Raw genomic sequence first — 13,709 nt, 5'->3', positions numbered from 1 at the left:
TCTTTATATTTCGCTGATTTGATCTTGTAACTATCTACAGGCTCCTTGCTTCAACAAATTAAGTTAAATGAATACGTGCCACTTACATATTTAAAACAAAAATATATTTTTTTAAATAACGAAGCTGACATCAAGACGGTCTTCTAATAACAGGAACATTTCTGTGGGTAACGAGAAACATATGGTCCAATTCCTTTCTTTTTGGTGCTTTTGTGTGGCCGTGGTTTAACGGATAAAGAAAGAAAAGGGCTGCGATTACTGAACCAAAAAAAAAAGGGCGTTTTAAGCAGGCGCTGGATTCCCAGTATTTTCTTTTTCGTGGCATTTACTTTCTGTATAAATTCAATGTTTAACACGCTTATGCAGATTACATCGCTTTGGTGTAGTAAGAGAATAATTACAAGAGCAAGAAATCAAAACTTCTACGTGCAGTAAGCAGCTCCATCCAATACTATTGCTAACTCGAAATCTGTTTTTGTTGCTTTGTCTGGAATTACATGTTGTGATCGAGATTATAGCTGATGTCAGATTTACGGACCAAAATTAAAGGCTTTCTTTTTTCCTTCTGGTTGTTGTTAAAATATAATGAAGCTATAAAACAATACACGATGCCACTGCTCGCCTACCAAGACAGCATGCACGTGTCACGTTCTCACGGAAAACACAACCTGAAAGAGATTAAGCGGTTTTCCGGAAAAGAGAGATCTCCATCAATTAGTGTTTATGGATGCGAGTAGACGCTTTTGAATTTCATAAGTATAGGCTTCTGGGGAAAAGGGCGAGCTCGAGCAGCGCTGTATTAGCGAAAGGAGGAAGAGCACATATTCCACGAGGCGATTTATATGGATATATATTCAATACGTAAGATGTAGTGGCTGCGGCTAACTTTAGTTTCTCAGTCGAGAGTGCAGGCGTGCTATTTACACTGCATGCACCCACTTTCTTATATCTTTCTTAAATTTATAAGGTTTCTTATGAAAGAAGTTCTGATGGTTTTTTTAACACATTATTAGAAGGTCACTGGATGGATACGGTGAAGATAATTTAGCAGAGAGAGATTGGTTAAAATATAAGAATGCTTGTCGTGAACAGCTTACAACAACGTGGCAGAAACTGCACGAGTTTAAATTATCTTAATTCTTCTGCCTCAGCACTGGCTATCTCTATAAAATGGAAGAAGCTGGAATTCGCGCTAAGGCAATGAAGGGTCAAGTATATCGTGTCTGTGAACTGTATGCGTGCAATGGTTCATCTGTCTGGCGGAATGACATGAAAAACTCCACTTTCCAGGAGAAAAGTCTTCCCCCAAAACCTAATTTGGCCAGATTGTAAGAAGAAAGCGCATAAAAGTTGCACCCTTTGAAATCGGACCTTCTCCACACAGAATGGAAGAACAGCCGCTTATGGACATCGTATAGGAGTTGAAGAGCAGTAATCCACACGCAGAAAACACGTTGTATGAAGTATAAAAGAGAGGACACTTACTCTACGTGAAATTTGACATTTAATTTATTTGAACGGGAGTTGCTGCTCTCTGAAGGCCAGATACAGGCCGAATAACAACACAAAACTATTTACATAACCGAAAACAAAACCGGAATAAAAAAAAATTTAAAAACAGAATAAAATAAGCAAAAAAAGTAAGTTGGAGAGGAAGATTACCGTACGTTATGACTGAAGTGTTAAGGTCTCCAACAGCAGCGTTTGGGTGCTTTTAGTCTAGTTAAAATAAACTGCACGTATTTACCTCCAGAGAACGACTTTATAAGGCAGCAACAAACGTAAGAGAAAGATTCTGATTGGTCCGTACTTGTCGGGCATATATGGGAACTGTATAATTCGCTGCAATTGCTGTTTCTGGAGTTATATGAACAATCTGCGATCTCCATTGCGAGCTCGAAAGGAAGCTGTGTTATGTTGATTGGCTCTGGCCTCTGTTTTGAATACGCAGTTATCTTCATAGGATGAAAGGGGGGATTTGAATGTTAATGGACAAAGCTTGGTTCGGTTGGCAACTGGAAAGTCCGTCTTAGATTTTTTTGGTGACGTCAGAAGTATCTTGAACCTTCGGGTGCCGGCAACAGTTTATACACACCCACCCACCCACGCTCTCCTCGAGTGGGTACGACCACAAAGATCCTCCCACCCCATTTCATCTTTCCTTACAACTTACGGGTTGGGACGGGGTGAATCTATCATCAAAATAGTCAAACAGCACAACATAAAGGTATATTTCAAGGGCAGACGAGAACAATGTTCCCCCTCGGAGGTGCACGACTCTGTCTACCGAGTAAGCGGCCAGTGCGGTAAATACTACATCAGGTAGTTCTACCACCGACTGGGTACTCGCATAAATGAACTCGCAGAGGCGTGAGAAGAGGACTGATGTGGCATTTTGCAACATCAACAACGAGAGCTCTACCATTAACTTCAAAAGTACTAAGATCCTCTAGGTCAGGGGTAGCCAACGAGTCGATCGCGGATTTAATTTCGGTCGATCACGACGAATTTTAAATATACAGTCATCCCTCGATTTGTGCACCTTGTGCAATGAAACTTTTGAGATGGTAGATCGCGGCACATTTTGAAAGAAAAAAGTAGATCGCATCACAAATTAAGTTGGCCACTCCTGCTCTAGGTCATCATCGTTTCCTAGAGAGAGAGACCAAGAAGCGTGGATCATCCAACACAGCCAAGGCAACATAGTGAACAGAAATACCGACGGATTCATTGTCTGCTCTCCCTCCCCGGGTTGCCTCTTCCCTGACCTGAGATGCTATCCCAGGAAATTTCTCAGATCCCGTACTATAAACTCCCAACTTTCCTACGTGGAGTTACTATACCGGCGCCAAGAGGTTCCAGAGAATCTAGAACAGTAGCCTATTGATTAATAGTCTTGCATGCCTACTATAGCTAGTATCCTTCCACTTGACGTCATCACAACTGTTTCGTACTCCATGTTTCTTAATAAGCCGGTAATAAAAATGTTCAAAATCATAGTTGAGCTATAATCGTATATAAACAGCTGTAGAAGAAAAACAGATCCTTCCGGTAATTGCGGTACACAGCTGTTTTCATGGCACGTGCGAATTAGAACTTATTAGTCTGAAGAACCAAATATCAAAATCATCATCATTTCCTTTGTTCATCATTAAAATATCCTGTCTTCATTGTGGATGTTCTTTTACACATCTTTAATGAAATTTTGCGAATATCTTCGTGCCTCAAATTTGGGCACACTATTGCGTCAAACCCATTTAGGAGAATTCGAGGCCTAAAACTGCGAAGGATTTTAGTCCGATCTCAGTGGACAATTCGCTTCTTAAAGTTTTTAAAAAGAATCCTAGCGCAACTCATTGAACACTGTTTTCATCACGGACCGCATCACCTTCAACAACGTTGTCCCTGGGAGATCTACTACCACCCATCTCCTTCAAACGTTGTTTCACATACAAGAAGCTTTGAATTCTCGAACGCAGTTCGACATTTTTTTTTTTTTTTTTACGTTAAATCTGTATATGATAGGATTTCCATCACATCTTTACTTCACATCCTGAAGAACTACTTCAGGATTTCCGATAACCTCGTCATTATACTCAAAAAAATAAATTTTGCAGGAAAGGCGGCTCCTTTTTGAGCACAATGGTCTCTCACGATCCTTTACTGTCTTCGGGTATTCACAGGGTGGCGTTTTGTCAGCAGCGCTGTTTGCAGCGGCTTTGGAACCTCTGCTAGCAAATTTCAAAAACATGTTATCGTACGCCGACGATCTGAAGCTTTTCATTCATTCGGATCAGCTGGAGCAAGCGTCTCTGTCCAAAGAGCTGCAACAAAACAAATCTCTCAGATAAGCACATTTCGTCAATGGTTTTGAGCTAAATGCCGAAAAATCTGCACAGATGACGTTTACAAAGAGGAGAAGAATAAATCCAATGGATATCAAATTAAACTGTCAACTCTCACAAGGACCTATGTTTGGTCTGGGATTCGAACCTGTCTTTTCTGGAGCGCTTCAAGGAAGCAAGAAACAAATTCTTCGCAGCCCTTTGGTCTGCTCGACAGGAACTGGTTGGTTACGAAAATAAGAAGCAAATAACTAGATTTGTCCGAACTTGTGTGGTGCGGGTGACACTCTGCGATTCGGAAATCTGGAGTTACTATACCCTTCCTTACTATACACTCCGCCCTTCCAACCTACCTGCGATAGTTCTTGGGGATTGAGTACTGGCTTCTTCGATCCCTCAATAGGACTTCAGGACATCCCCTTACTATCTCTAGGGGTATACTACATTCGCTGCATGGAATGATCCCTTGGAAACAAATGATCACCACTCGCAACATAATTACCCTCTCCAAACTCATTTCGGGTAGACTGGATGCTCCTAACATCGATAGCCTTATCATCCTGCCCACGAAGAACAGCAGAATAACAAACCGGCAAACATCTTTGATCAGCCATATGTTCCCAGAAAACACGATTAGGCTCCTCAATATCAACCCTGAGACGATTTGCGTCAACAAAGCCTACAGATCAAAAGTTTTAGCTGATACCTACACAGTCCTGCAATTTTAGATCTTTCATTACACCATCGCTTTACGAGGGTACTGTGTTGGAGTGCCGGCATCCCCGCATTCTTCTTGGACAGATGCTGAATGTATTTAGAGTATTACGTCTAACCTAATCTGTCTTAACTTCCGTAATTAGTTATTGACTTGATCTCTGTATATTTTATTTTACCCAAATATTGATATTGTATTAATTTTTATAGTTGTTTACCCTCCTAGCATTTGATTGCTGTCAAGGGGTGGATGTGACTTTTCTTTACTGATTAAATAAATAATAATAATAATAACAAGGGAATGCACAAATGATCTACGTATGACAACTATTCTCTGGAAAAAGTCACGGTTATCACAAATCTCCTGCTCGGTGACACAAATGTTTGTTCTCCCCCAGGCCCATACTGACTCTGCACGCCCTTGACCAAGCTTAGTAAGTACTTCAGAGCCATAAATGTGATCTTCAAAAGGTTTGGAAACCACATAAATGAATTATCAGAGGCTTAAAAATTCTCATTTATTTATCTTACGATACTTATCTCGTATTTTTCTATTAAATAAACTTTGCGCAGGCAATAAAGAATTACTTTCAAACAGAACCAATTCAAAATCACGATTAATACTTTCGTTGAAACTGCATTAAATAAAGGAGAGTAACATTTGAATAGGAAACATGGATAAACAGAAAAAAAAAAAGTATGGATAATAGCAAGTGGTTTAGAAAGATATTGCGTACTTTTAACTTTGACAGTCTTGTGAAAGAAAATGTTTCGAGGAGGTGTATTTTAAATAAGGCAAGGCACTGCCTCCAAAAAGTATCCGGAGACCACTGTTTCCGTAGTCTATTGGACCTCCTCGGATAAACAAGCGACTCAGACTGGTATGTATGAGCACCACAAATTACTGTTTTCGTCATGGCACGTAAAGCCGAGCTCATTGATTTCGGGACAGGTGCTACTGTCGGATGTCAGATTACTGGTTCGTCGAAGGGCACAATTGCTGACAGCCTGCACCAACCAAAGTCGACCATCTGTGATGTCATCATGAAATGAAAGAGTGACAGTACACCATTCAGCAAAACACAGGAAGACAGACCACAGAAGCTAGCTCCAAGTGTCCAGAGGGGGGTTGGAAATGAGGTATGATAATTTTCAGACATCCCTTCAAAACATCAACCGGGGTTTAATGAATCAACAGGGATTGAGGTCTCTACATACACACACCACATATGGGGTTCCACAGCTTCGTGGCGAACGAAGCTGTGGAACTCCGTCCATGACCAACCGCAATTAGCGGTCTCTCCTTGTATGGTGTAACGAACTCCGTAATTGGTCCAAGAGCAGAGAATACCGGTTCAATAGAGTGACGAATACCGCCACACCCTATTCTGATCAGATGGGCGAGCTGAGGAGGATGCCTGGGCAATGAGCTGCTCGTGCCAACAATAAAGATAGAGGAGGTGGGATTATAAAGGTGAGGCTGTTTCTCATGGCCTATGACCGTTAGTGGCTGGAACTATGAACGCGAAGAATATCTAAACATTTTGGACAATTCCATGCTCCCTCCAAATGTTGTAGTTCTTTCATGCAGACCCATTGTTGTTTCAATGTCTAATGCCATACCGCCAGTGCTGTTCGAGAATAGTTCACGGACATGAATGTACGAAAATGTACAAAGTTGGGATGGCCAGTACAGAGTCTCGATTTGAACCCTATGGAATGCATTGGAACGTAGGGTGAGGGAAGACCAACACGCCCCACATCAGTAGCTCAACTGGTTGCTGTTCTGCAGGGGGAATGGAAGACAATAAATTCTGCAGAGTCTATCGTTCATTGGTGGAAAGCCTATCCAGGATGGAGTATATCGTAGCGGAGAAAAGAGAATCAACGCTATTGAAGTGAGTGACAGTGACGTAAATGTGAAGCCGACATTTGTTCGTATACTAATTGGAGTATAGTGATGTCAGTATGAGTGAAAAACAGAAGCCGCAAAAGATATAAACAAATTCCTTGCATTCAGATGTAGATGTTTCGCAAGGAATTTTTTTTTTAATTTCTCGTCAACAGTCAAAATATTGTTGTGAGGTATGAATTATTCCAGTCCATATATTTCCGAACTTCAAGGGTAAAAGCCTCAGTTTTTATGAGCCTGGGGCTATCGTCTGGAAATCTCATTTAGTGTTACACGACTTCTTTTCTGTTAGATAACTCTTTCTGAATACAAATCAGCACATCTATTGGAACATCAAAAACCAGTGTTATCCTCGAATCGTAAAGAGGCACAGTTCTGTTTCAACCTTCCCAAATGAATTTCAACAGCACATCAAATATGGAAAAACTAATAAAAACTATATGGAAAAAGTAGCAAAACACTATATTCAATCGCAAATGACACGAAATTCGGTACCATTGATATGCATGGTATCAATTTCCGTGTCATTCCGTGCAACTCAGAACTACCAAACGATGGGTCTTCACTGCCCGGAAGTATTTTTTAAAGTTATGGCTTTATTAAGTTTTAAAAAATAAATATAAATTAAAAATGTGAAGTTGTACTCGCTAATTTTAACGTGTTTGTTTATTTTATTCACCTTCCGTTATTTTAAGTTTTGATAAGAAAAATGCCATTAAGAGAGTCAATAATAAATCATATTTTATCGTAACATTTTTTTTAATTATCCAACTGACACCAAACAAAGGTTTTATACAGTAAAATCATCACCCTTAGAAAAAAGAAAAAAAAAAGACATGTATAATAAAATCGAAGTCCCCTGGACAAATGATTATGCTTTTTTTGAGTAAATCTTCAAATTTAATAATTTATTGAAATGTATAGCAAATCATCTATCAAAGAATCACTGCAACATTTCCAAAGCATCAAAGGGAAGTAGTTTCATGTTTGTATCATATACCCCATTCACATAATAACGTTTTAGATTTGTAGAGGAGGTTGTGGTTACCCTGAATACATGTTCGAGACAATTCAAATGTATAACACCGATCTGCATTTTAAGATAAGTTCCGATGTTTTACTGCTGACAAGAAATCTGAACTTAATTTTTAAGCGGAAATTTCGAAAGTTACTTGAAATTTGATATTGGTGAAGGTGCTGGTGGTTTATTTTGTGTTTTTACAGCTTTTTCAAATAGGTTATTTTATATAAAAATACGTAAAAACACCAAGAAATATCAAAGGCATCTTCCTCAAGCCTAAGATGACGGCACACAAGATCTCTGATACATTATGCCACTTTGACTTCCTCAGGCAGCTAGTTTCGGTGGCTGTTCCTTGTTTTAGCTCCAACAGTAGGCGGCCATCATACTGACATTCCATTGCCCTTGGTATCTTTTTTTTTTTTTTTTCACAAGACGCCTTCTTAATACTCATATCGCAGCCTAGTTTTCTGAACTTCTCTAGAATGCACTCCCGATGGTCTCATATTTGGGGGTTTATTGTTTCTCAAAATAACTGCGTTCTACATTTTTAAAGTCGGTCCAAGAGTCTCAGTTTGGATCATAAACTCTTTCAATGCAAAATCTAGCAGCAACTTTGAAGTCCAACAAAAATTCCTGCTTTAGTTGTTGGTTTTTTTGTATGTAAGCAATGAGAATTTAATGCAAACATACTTGAAACAATTCCTTTTTCTTTTTTTACTTTTTTTTTTTTATCCAGGGCTTGGACGAACTGTTTCATTAAACCTAACTTTATACGAAGAGGAAATAACAGCACTTTGTTCTATCTACTAACAGCCCGCCTTTAATATTCTTAAGCTAGTGTCAGACGCTGTCTTGGTAGCCACACTTTCCTTTACCAAGTTCGCTTCTTACTCGACTGTCCCACTCGTACAGAAAGCAAGGCATTTTTGTGTAACCAAGTTGTTGGCCGAGTAGCAGACTAATAACTTTAAAATCTCCACAAATTAGCCAACCATGATCCTTTTACTGAATTTTTTTCCAAAAGAAGCTTAACGTTTTTAAGTGTGCATTCTGAATGGGCTACCAGGAGAAATTATTCTGAGATCTCGATCGACACCGCTCATCGAGCCCATTCTACGTGTCTCCGACAGCCTCCTTCAACTGACAAGAACGAACGTACACGTACACCTAAATTGCAGAGTGATGTGAAAGGAAAAGAATGAATAATAGGAACAAACCATCAGAAACAAGATAATCAGCCACTCGAAGGCAGTGATATGATACCGGAAAATTGTCGTGTAGAACCATCCATACCATGCTGGACCCGGTCGTAGCCCGATCCAAGAAATCATTCTCAGATCCAAAGGCCTACATATGCACAAATGCTGGTAACGAAACCCAAGGATAACATAGGACTGGGATTAAATACTAGTGCCCATCCAGCCAGTCGAGATACAGGACACTAGGGAGATCTGACAGACAATACAGTCCCCATAAGATTAAAGAGACAGCGACTAGGGGAAACTTAACAAATTAAAGCAGTGCAGACAAAAGATAAGATATTTGTATCGAGGCTTAGTCCAGCAACTAAGGCAAGTAGCATGAAGGAACTCTTTGCAAATAAGCATAAATTGGCAATTGAGGTAAGGGCGATCAAAACTAAGCATCTTACATATACATCTTTTATAATCATGTGTTCGCATGAATCGTCATACACAGTACTTGATCGGAAGTCGTGGCTTTACGGAGCAGTGGTCAAATCGTACAAAGATGGGTATCAAAAGAAACTTAGTAGGATCCCACCATACTAACCAGCTGCATAGCAACTAATTAATTCAACACGTACAACTCATAAGAATAGTTGTCCCCCTCACCTACTTTCTTCAGAACATACGAAGCTTGGCAAATAAATTACACACGCTCCAGACCATGTTCTTCCTAAGAGAATTCGAGTTTATCTGTCTAACTGAAACTTGGCTGTCAGATGATAAAAATCTTGACCTACTCCTCCACACTGTGCCTATAATGCCCTTAGCAATTGCAAAGCCAACAAAAGAGGTGTTGGCTTTGCCTTTGCAGAAATGGTTATATTCTATGTAAACCACTCTGGAAATCTGCAAACTCTATCGAGTAAAACTGAGAATTTTGAGGCCTTATGTACCACCTTGAAGCACCAGGATTGTACCATCCAGGTAGGCCTAGTTTACCTCCCACCTGACCACATGGATGCATCTAGGCTTGAGCTTCAATCTTGGCTGGTGACTAATCTGAACCCAGCACTTCCTACCATTCTTGGTGGTTATTTCAACATGTCACTTCCAAGTGGCATGTTGCCTCGGCACTACATGACTTAACGTTAACCTCTGCAGACCTTATAAGACTTGATACGCCACCTACAAGAGATAAACAAACTTTCAACCTCATCTTCCACAGCTTATCAGTTGTAAAAACGCAGCCTTCTCAGTTTTTCCTTTACGTCAGACCACCTTGGCAGATGGAGGTGTTTACCCTCACATGGGGGGTAAACACCTCCATCTCCCAAGCAGACGCATCGCAACTAACTAACCTACTCCCCAACATTTCTGCTTATTACTGGCTCAGCATAAAAAGTTTAAATATAGAAGAAGCAACTATTGAACTCTCACAACAGCTGAAACTTATTGCTACAGCTGGAGCATCAAAAGAACTCATAATATCTGTCCATACATATACATATATATTAACAACTTCATCCCATACGTGCCTCCATGGCCTAGGCTCATATGCACTAATTCTCAAGACCTTTGATTTTAAAGTATTTATTCATAATCAACATAATAATAAATAAAATAAAAATAAATAAATAACAATAAATCTTTCTAAAATTTCCAATTAAATCTTGGTTCAATATTAATAAAATTTCACATAATGTGCACTATCAAAACAGAGCCGATATATTAGTACTTCGGCACTAAACAGCACATTGTGTTATCCAGTGCTTTCGGCTGCTATTCCTATACTTGCAAATAGTAGAGGTAAATGGGATGAACAGGCCTTCCGAGAACAACAACAATCGGCAACTACCAGCCTTCTAGCTGTTGTGGACCGTTGTCTAATACAAGCCATGAAAGAAATTACCATTACTAAGGAACAGTTAAATGTTATTAACACCTTACCAATAAAGCTACTGTTGGGCCAGACGGCTTCCCCCTTTTTGAATAAAATATCCTCAATTTGTATTGTTGAACCCCTTTTACATATTTTCCAACGCATAGTGGAAACTGGGACTGTCCCGTCTCTTTGGAGGACCTACTATGTTAAACCAGCTCCAAAAAACAAACGTCCAAAGTTACCAACTGATTTCCGTCCTATATCCATCGGATGCTCCCTCCTCAAAATCTTTGAAAAGCTGTAACTCCCTACAATAATTGACCATCACATCTACACATCTCGCTGCACCACCGATCTACAATAACAAACCTTCTTGACACGCTGTTTCGGATTCAACATGCCATTAGTAAAAGATCTCAAATAGACATCTTTTCTTTGACATAAAATCAGCTTTCGACAATGTGTCAATTGAAATACTGCTTCATTTATTAAAGAACTATTAAAAAGCAACCGCCTCACTAATCTCCATCCTTCGCAACCTCCTTAACGAAAGGATACTGATAATATCCCATAGTTGCTACCAGACTATGACAACGGTAAGAAGAGGAGACACAAGGTGGAGTGTTATCTACCACGCTCTTTGCACTAATCTTACACCCATTTCTAGCGAGGTTTACAAACTTTAGCTCTTACGCTGATGATTTGAAGTTGTTCGTCATCACTGATGACATTAAAAGCGTTCAAGAAATAAATCAAAACACTGCTACACAAATTAATCAACTTGTTCACTACTTAGATATGGCAGGGCTCCATATCTAAGTAGTGAATAATACATATGCTAAATCAGGAAAAGTCCTCCCAAATATCTATAACAAGAAGCGGAACAAAAATGATATCCAAGCTCTAATAAATGGCAATAAGGTCACAAAGGTTTCGACTCACACAGACCTTGGTCTCGCCTGGGACGAAAACCTTACTTTCCAGGACCATTTCATATATTCAAAAAGGAAAACATATGCTGCCTTCAGGGCGATCCGGCAGGAACTTGTTGGTTGCCAAAATACGTTCCTAATATGCAAATACTTTGAGAGGTGTATCACGCCCATCGCTTTATACGCTTCTGAGTTATGGTCCTCGGCCCCATCAAGTATTGTAAAGAAATATCTGGCAATTGAATATTGGGTTCTGAGGTGGTTCAACAGGATCTATGGGAACCCGTTCACAATCTCTAGATCCATTCTACATGCGAACATGAACATGACACCAAGGGAGATCAAAATTCTGGAAAAGAACCTCATCACTCTTGCCAAACTGTTAACTAATAAGATTGATTCTCCTAACTTGCAAGAAATCAATCTTAGCCTCAAGTACCCATCCAACAGAGCGACATAAACAACGGTGGTCGTTGTTTATGTTGTTTATTACGATATATAGTTCGACTCTTACCAACTTTTATCGCCTTAGAGATATGTTCCCGGCAAACATTACGAAACATTTCAACAATCTGCAAATTAACCCCAAGGAACTATTGGATGACAAGAAATACAGGAAGAATATCCTGAAGAGTTGCATCGAAGCACCGACCTCCAGTGAAGCACAACAAACACGATCAAGTAACTCCATCTACCAGTCCATCACATGCCATCGACAGACGCATAAAATTCTTTGAAGTTCAAGACTTTGACTGTCATTTAATATATTGAATTTATGTAAACTTAATTAATTCTCTGTATATATGTGAATGTAAGTTCAAATGTAAGTTTTCTCCCTCTTGTAAAATTTATACATGTGCTATTCCAACTCCAGGCAAGTGCACTGTCAAATGTTATCTATTATCCTTTTAATATACACTGAGTGATCACCGAATTGTGACCACATACCTAATACTTCGTAGGCCCTCCTTTTGCCCTCAGTACAGCAGCTATCCGACGTGGCATTGATTCAACAAGATGTCGGAAGCGTTAGGGGGGGTGTGGCAAACCAAGCTGTGTGTAATGTGGTCAGCAAAGGAGGTGATTGGTGTATCCAGACGCCTGATATGCCGTTCCATAGTGTCCCACAAGTGCTCCATGGGATTGATAATGGGGGGGGGGGGGAGTTCTGAGGCCAATCGATATGCTGGAAGTCAGAACTGCGTTCCTCAATCCATTCCTGCACAACAAGGGCCATGTGGCTCGGCGCATTGTCATCTTGGAAGACACCATCGCCATTCGGGAAAAAGTGTAACATGGCGCGGTGTACACAGTCAGCAAGCAGTTGACGATAGCGGAGACCAGTGATACGTTGTTCCACATGCACCAGGGGTCCAAGTTCCTGCCAGTGAAACATTCCCCAACCATACAACCGCCTCCACCGGCCTGCACTTTTGATACCATTCATGATGGATAAAGAGCCTCATGTTGTTCACGCCAAATTCCTACACGACCATCCACGGTGTGGAGTAAATAACGTGACTCATCCGAGCAGCACACCTTCTTCCAGTCTTCTAACGACGTCCAACTTGCATACTACTTCGCAAAGGAAGTAGTACGCAGATCGCGCATACGTGGAATGTGTATACAACGAAAAAATTTACTTTAAAAAAAAAAAAAGATGCACGTGAAAGGCAAGAACGGTTCCTATTTTTAGAATTAGCACTAAAAGCACACCCAGAAACAGCACGAATTTTGGAAATATCAAAATCTACGCAGACCAGTGTTATTGTTTGTTAGAATCAACCATTATTTTTGAATCAACCGACTGCCAGCAACTTCAACTGCGCGGTGTTGTACTCAATAAAATAAAATAAAAAATTAAATTCTTGCAACAACTTTTATAATTCTGGGCTCACTCGCGATTCCACTAATTTTTATTTTATTTATTATTATTTTTTTTTTCTGCGTACACAATTGATTCTCAAACTTTTGTATTTTCTAAAGTCAACATCGCTTTTCGGAGCAACCCTGCCGTATTTCCACAGATCTTGATACCGGGAGCGTGAAGTAAAAGTATTACGTCACTGTTATATCAGCTTCTTAACTCAACGTTATCTTGGTTTTGTGTTTGTCCTGGATATGAACCAATAAATCTTAATCAGAATATATGTGTAACCACCCTTGCTATAACCACCTTCGTGTCAATTTGCACAGCTCCGTCTTCCAATAAA

The sequence above is a fragment of the Mastigoproctus giganteus genome, chromosome 5, assembly GCF_048544385.1.
Source record: "Mastigoproctus giganteus isolate SK-2022 chromosome 5, ASM4854438v1, whole genome shotgun sequence".
NCBI classification, from domain to species: Eukaryota; Metazoa; Arthropoda; class Arachnida; order Uropygi; family Thelyphonidae; genus Mastigoproctus; species Mastigoproctus giganteus.
This window is presented reverse-complemented; position numbering follows the sequence as displayed.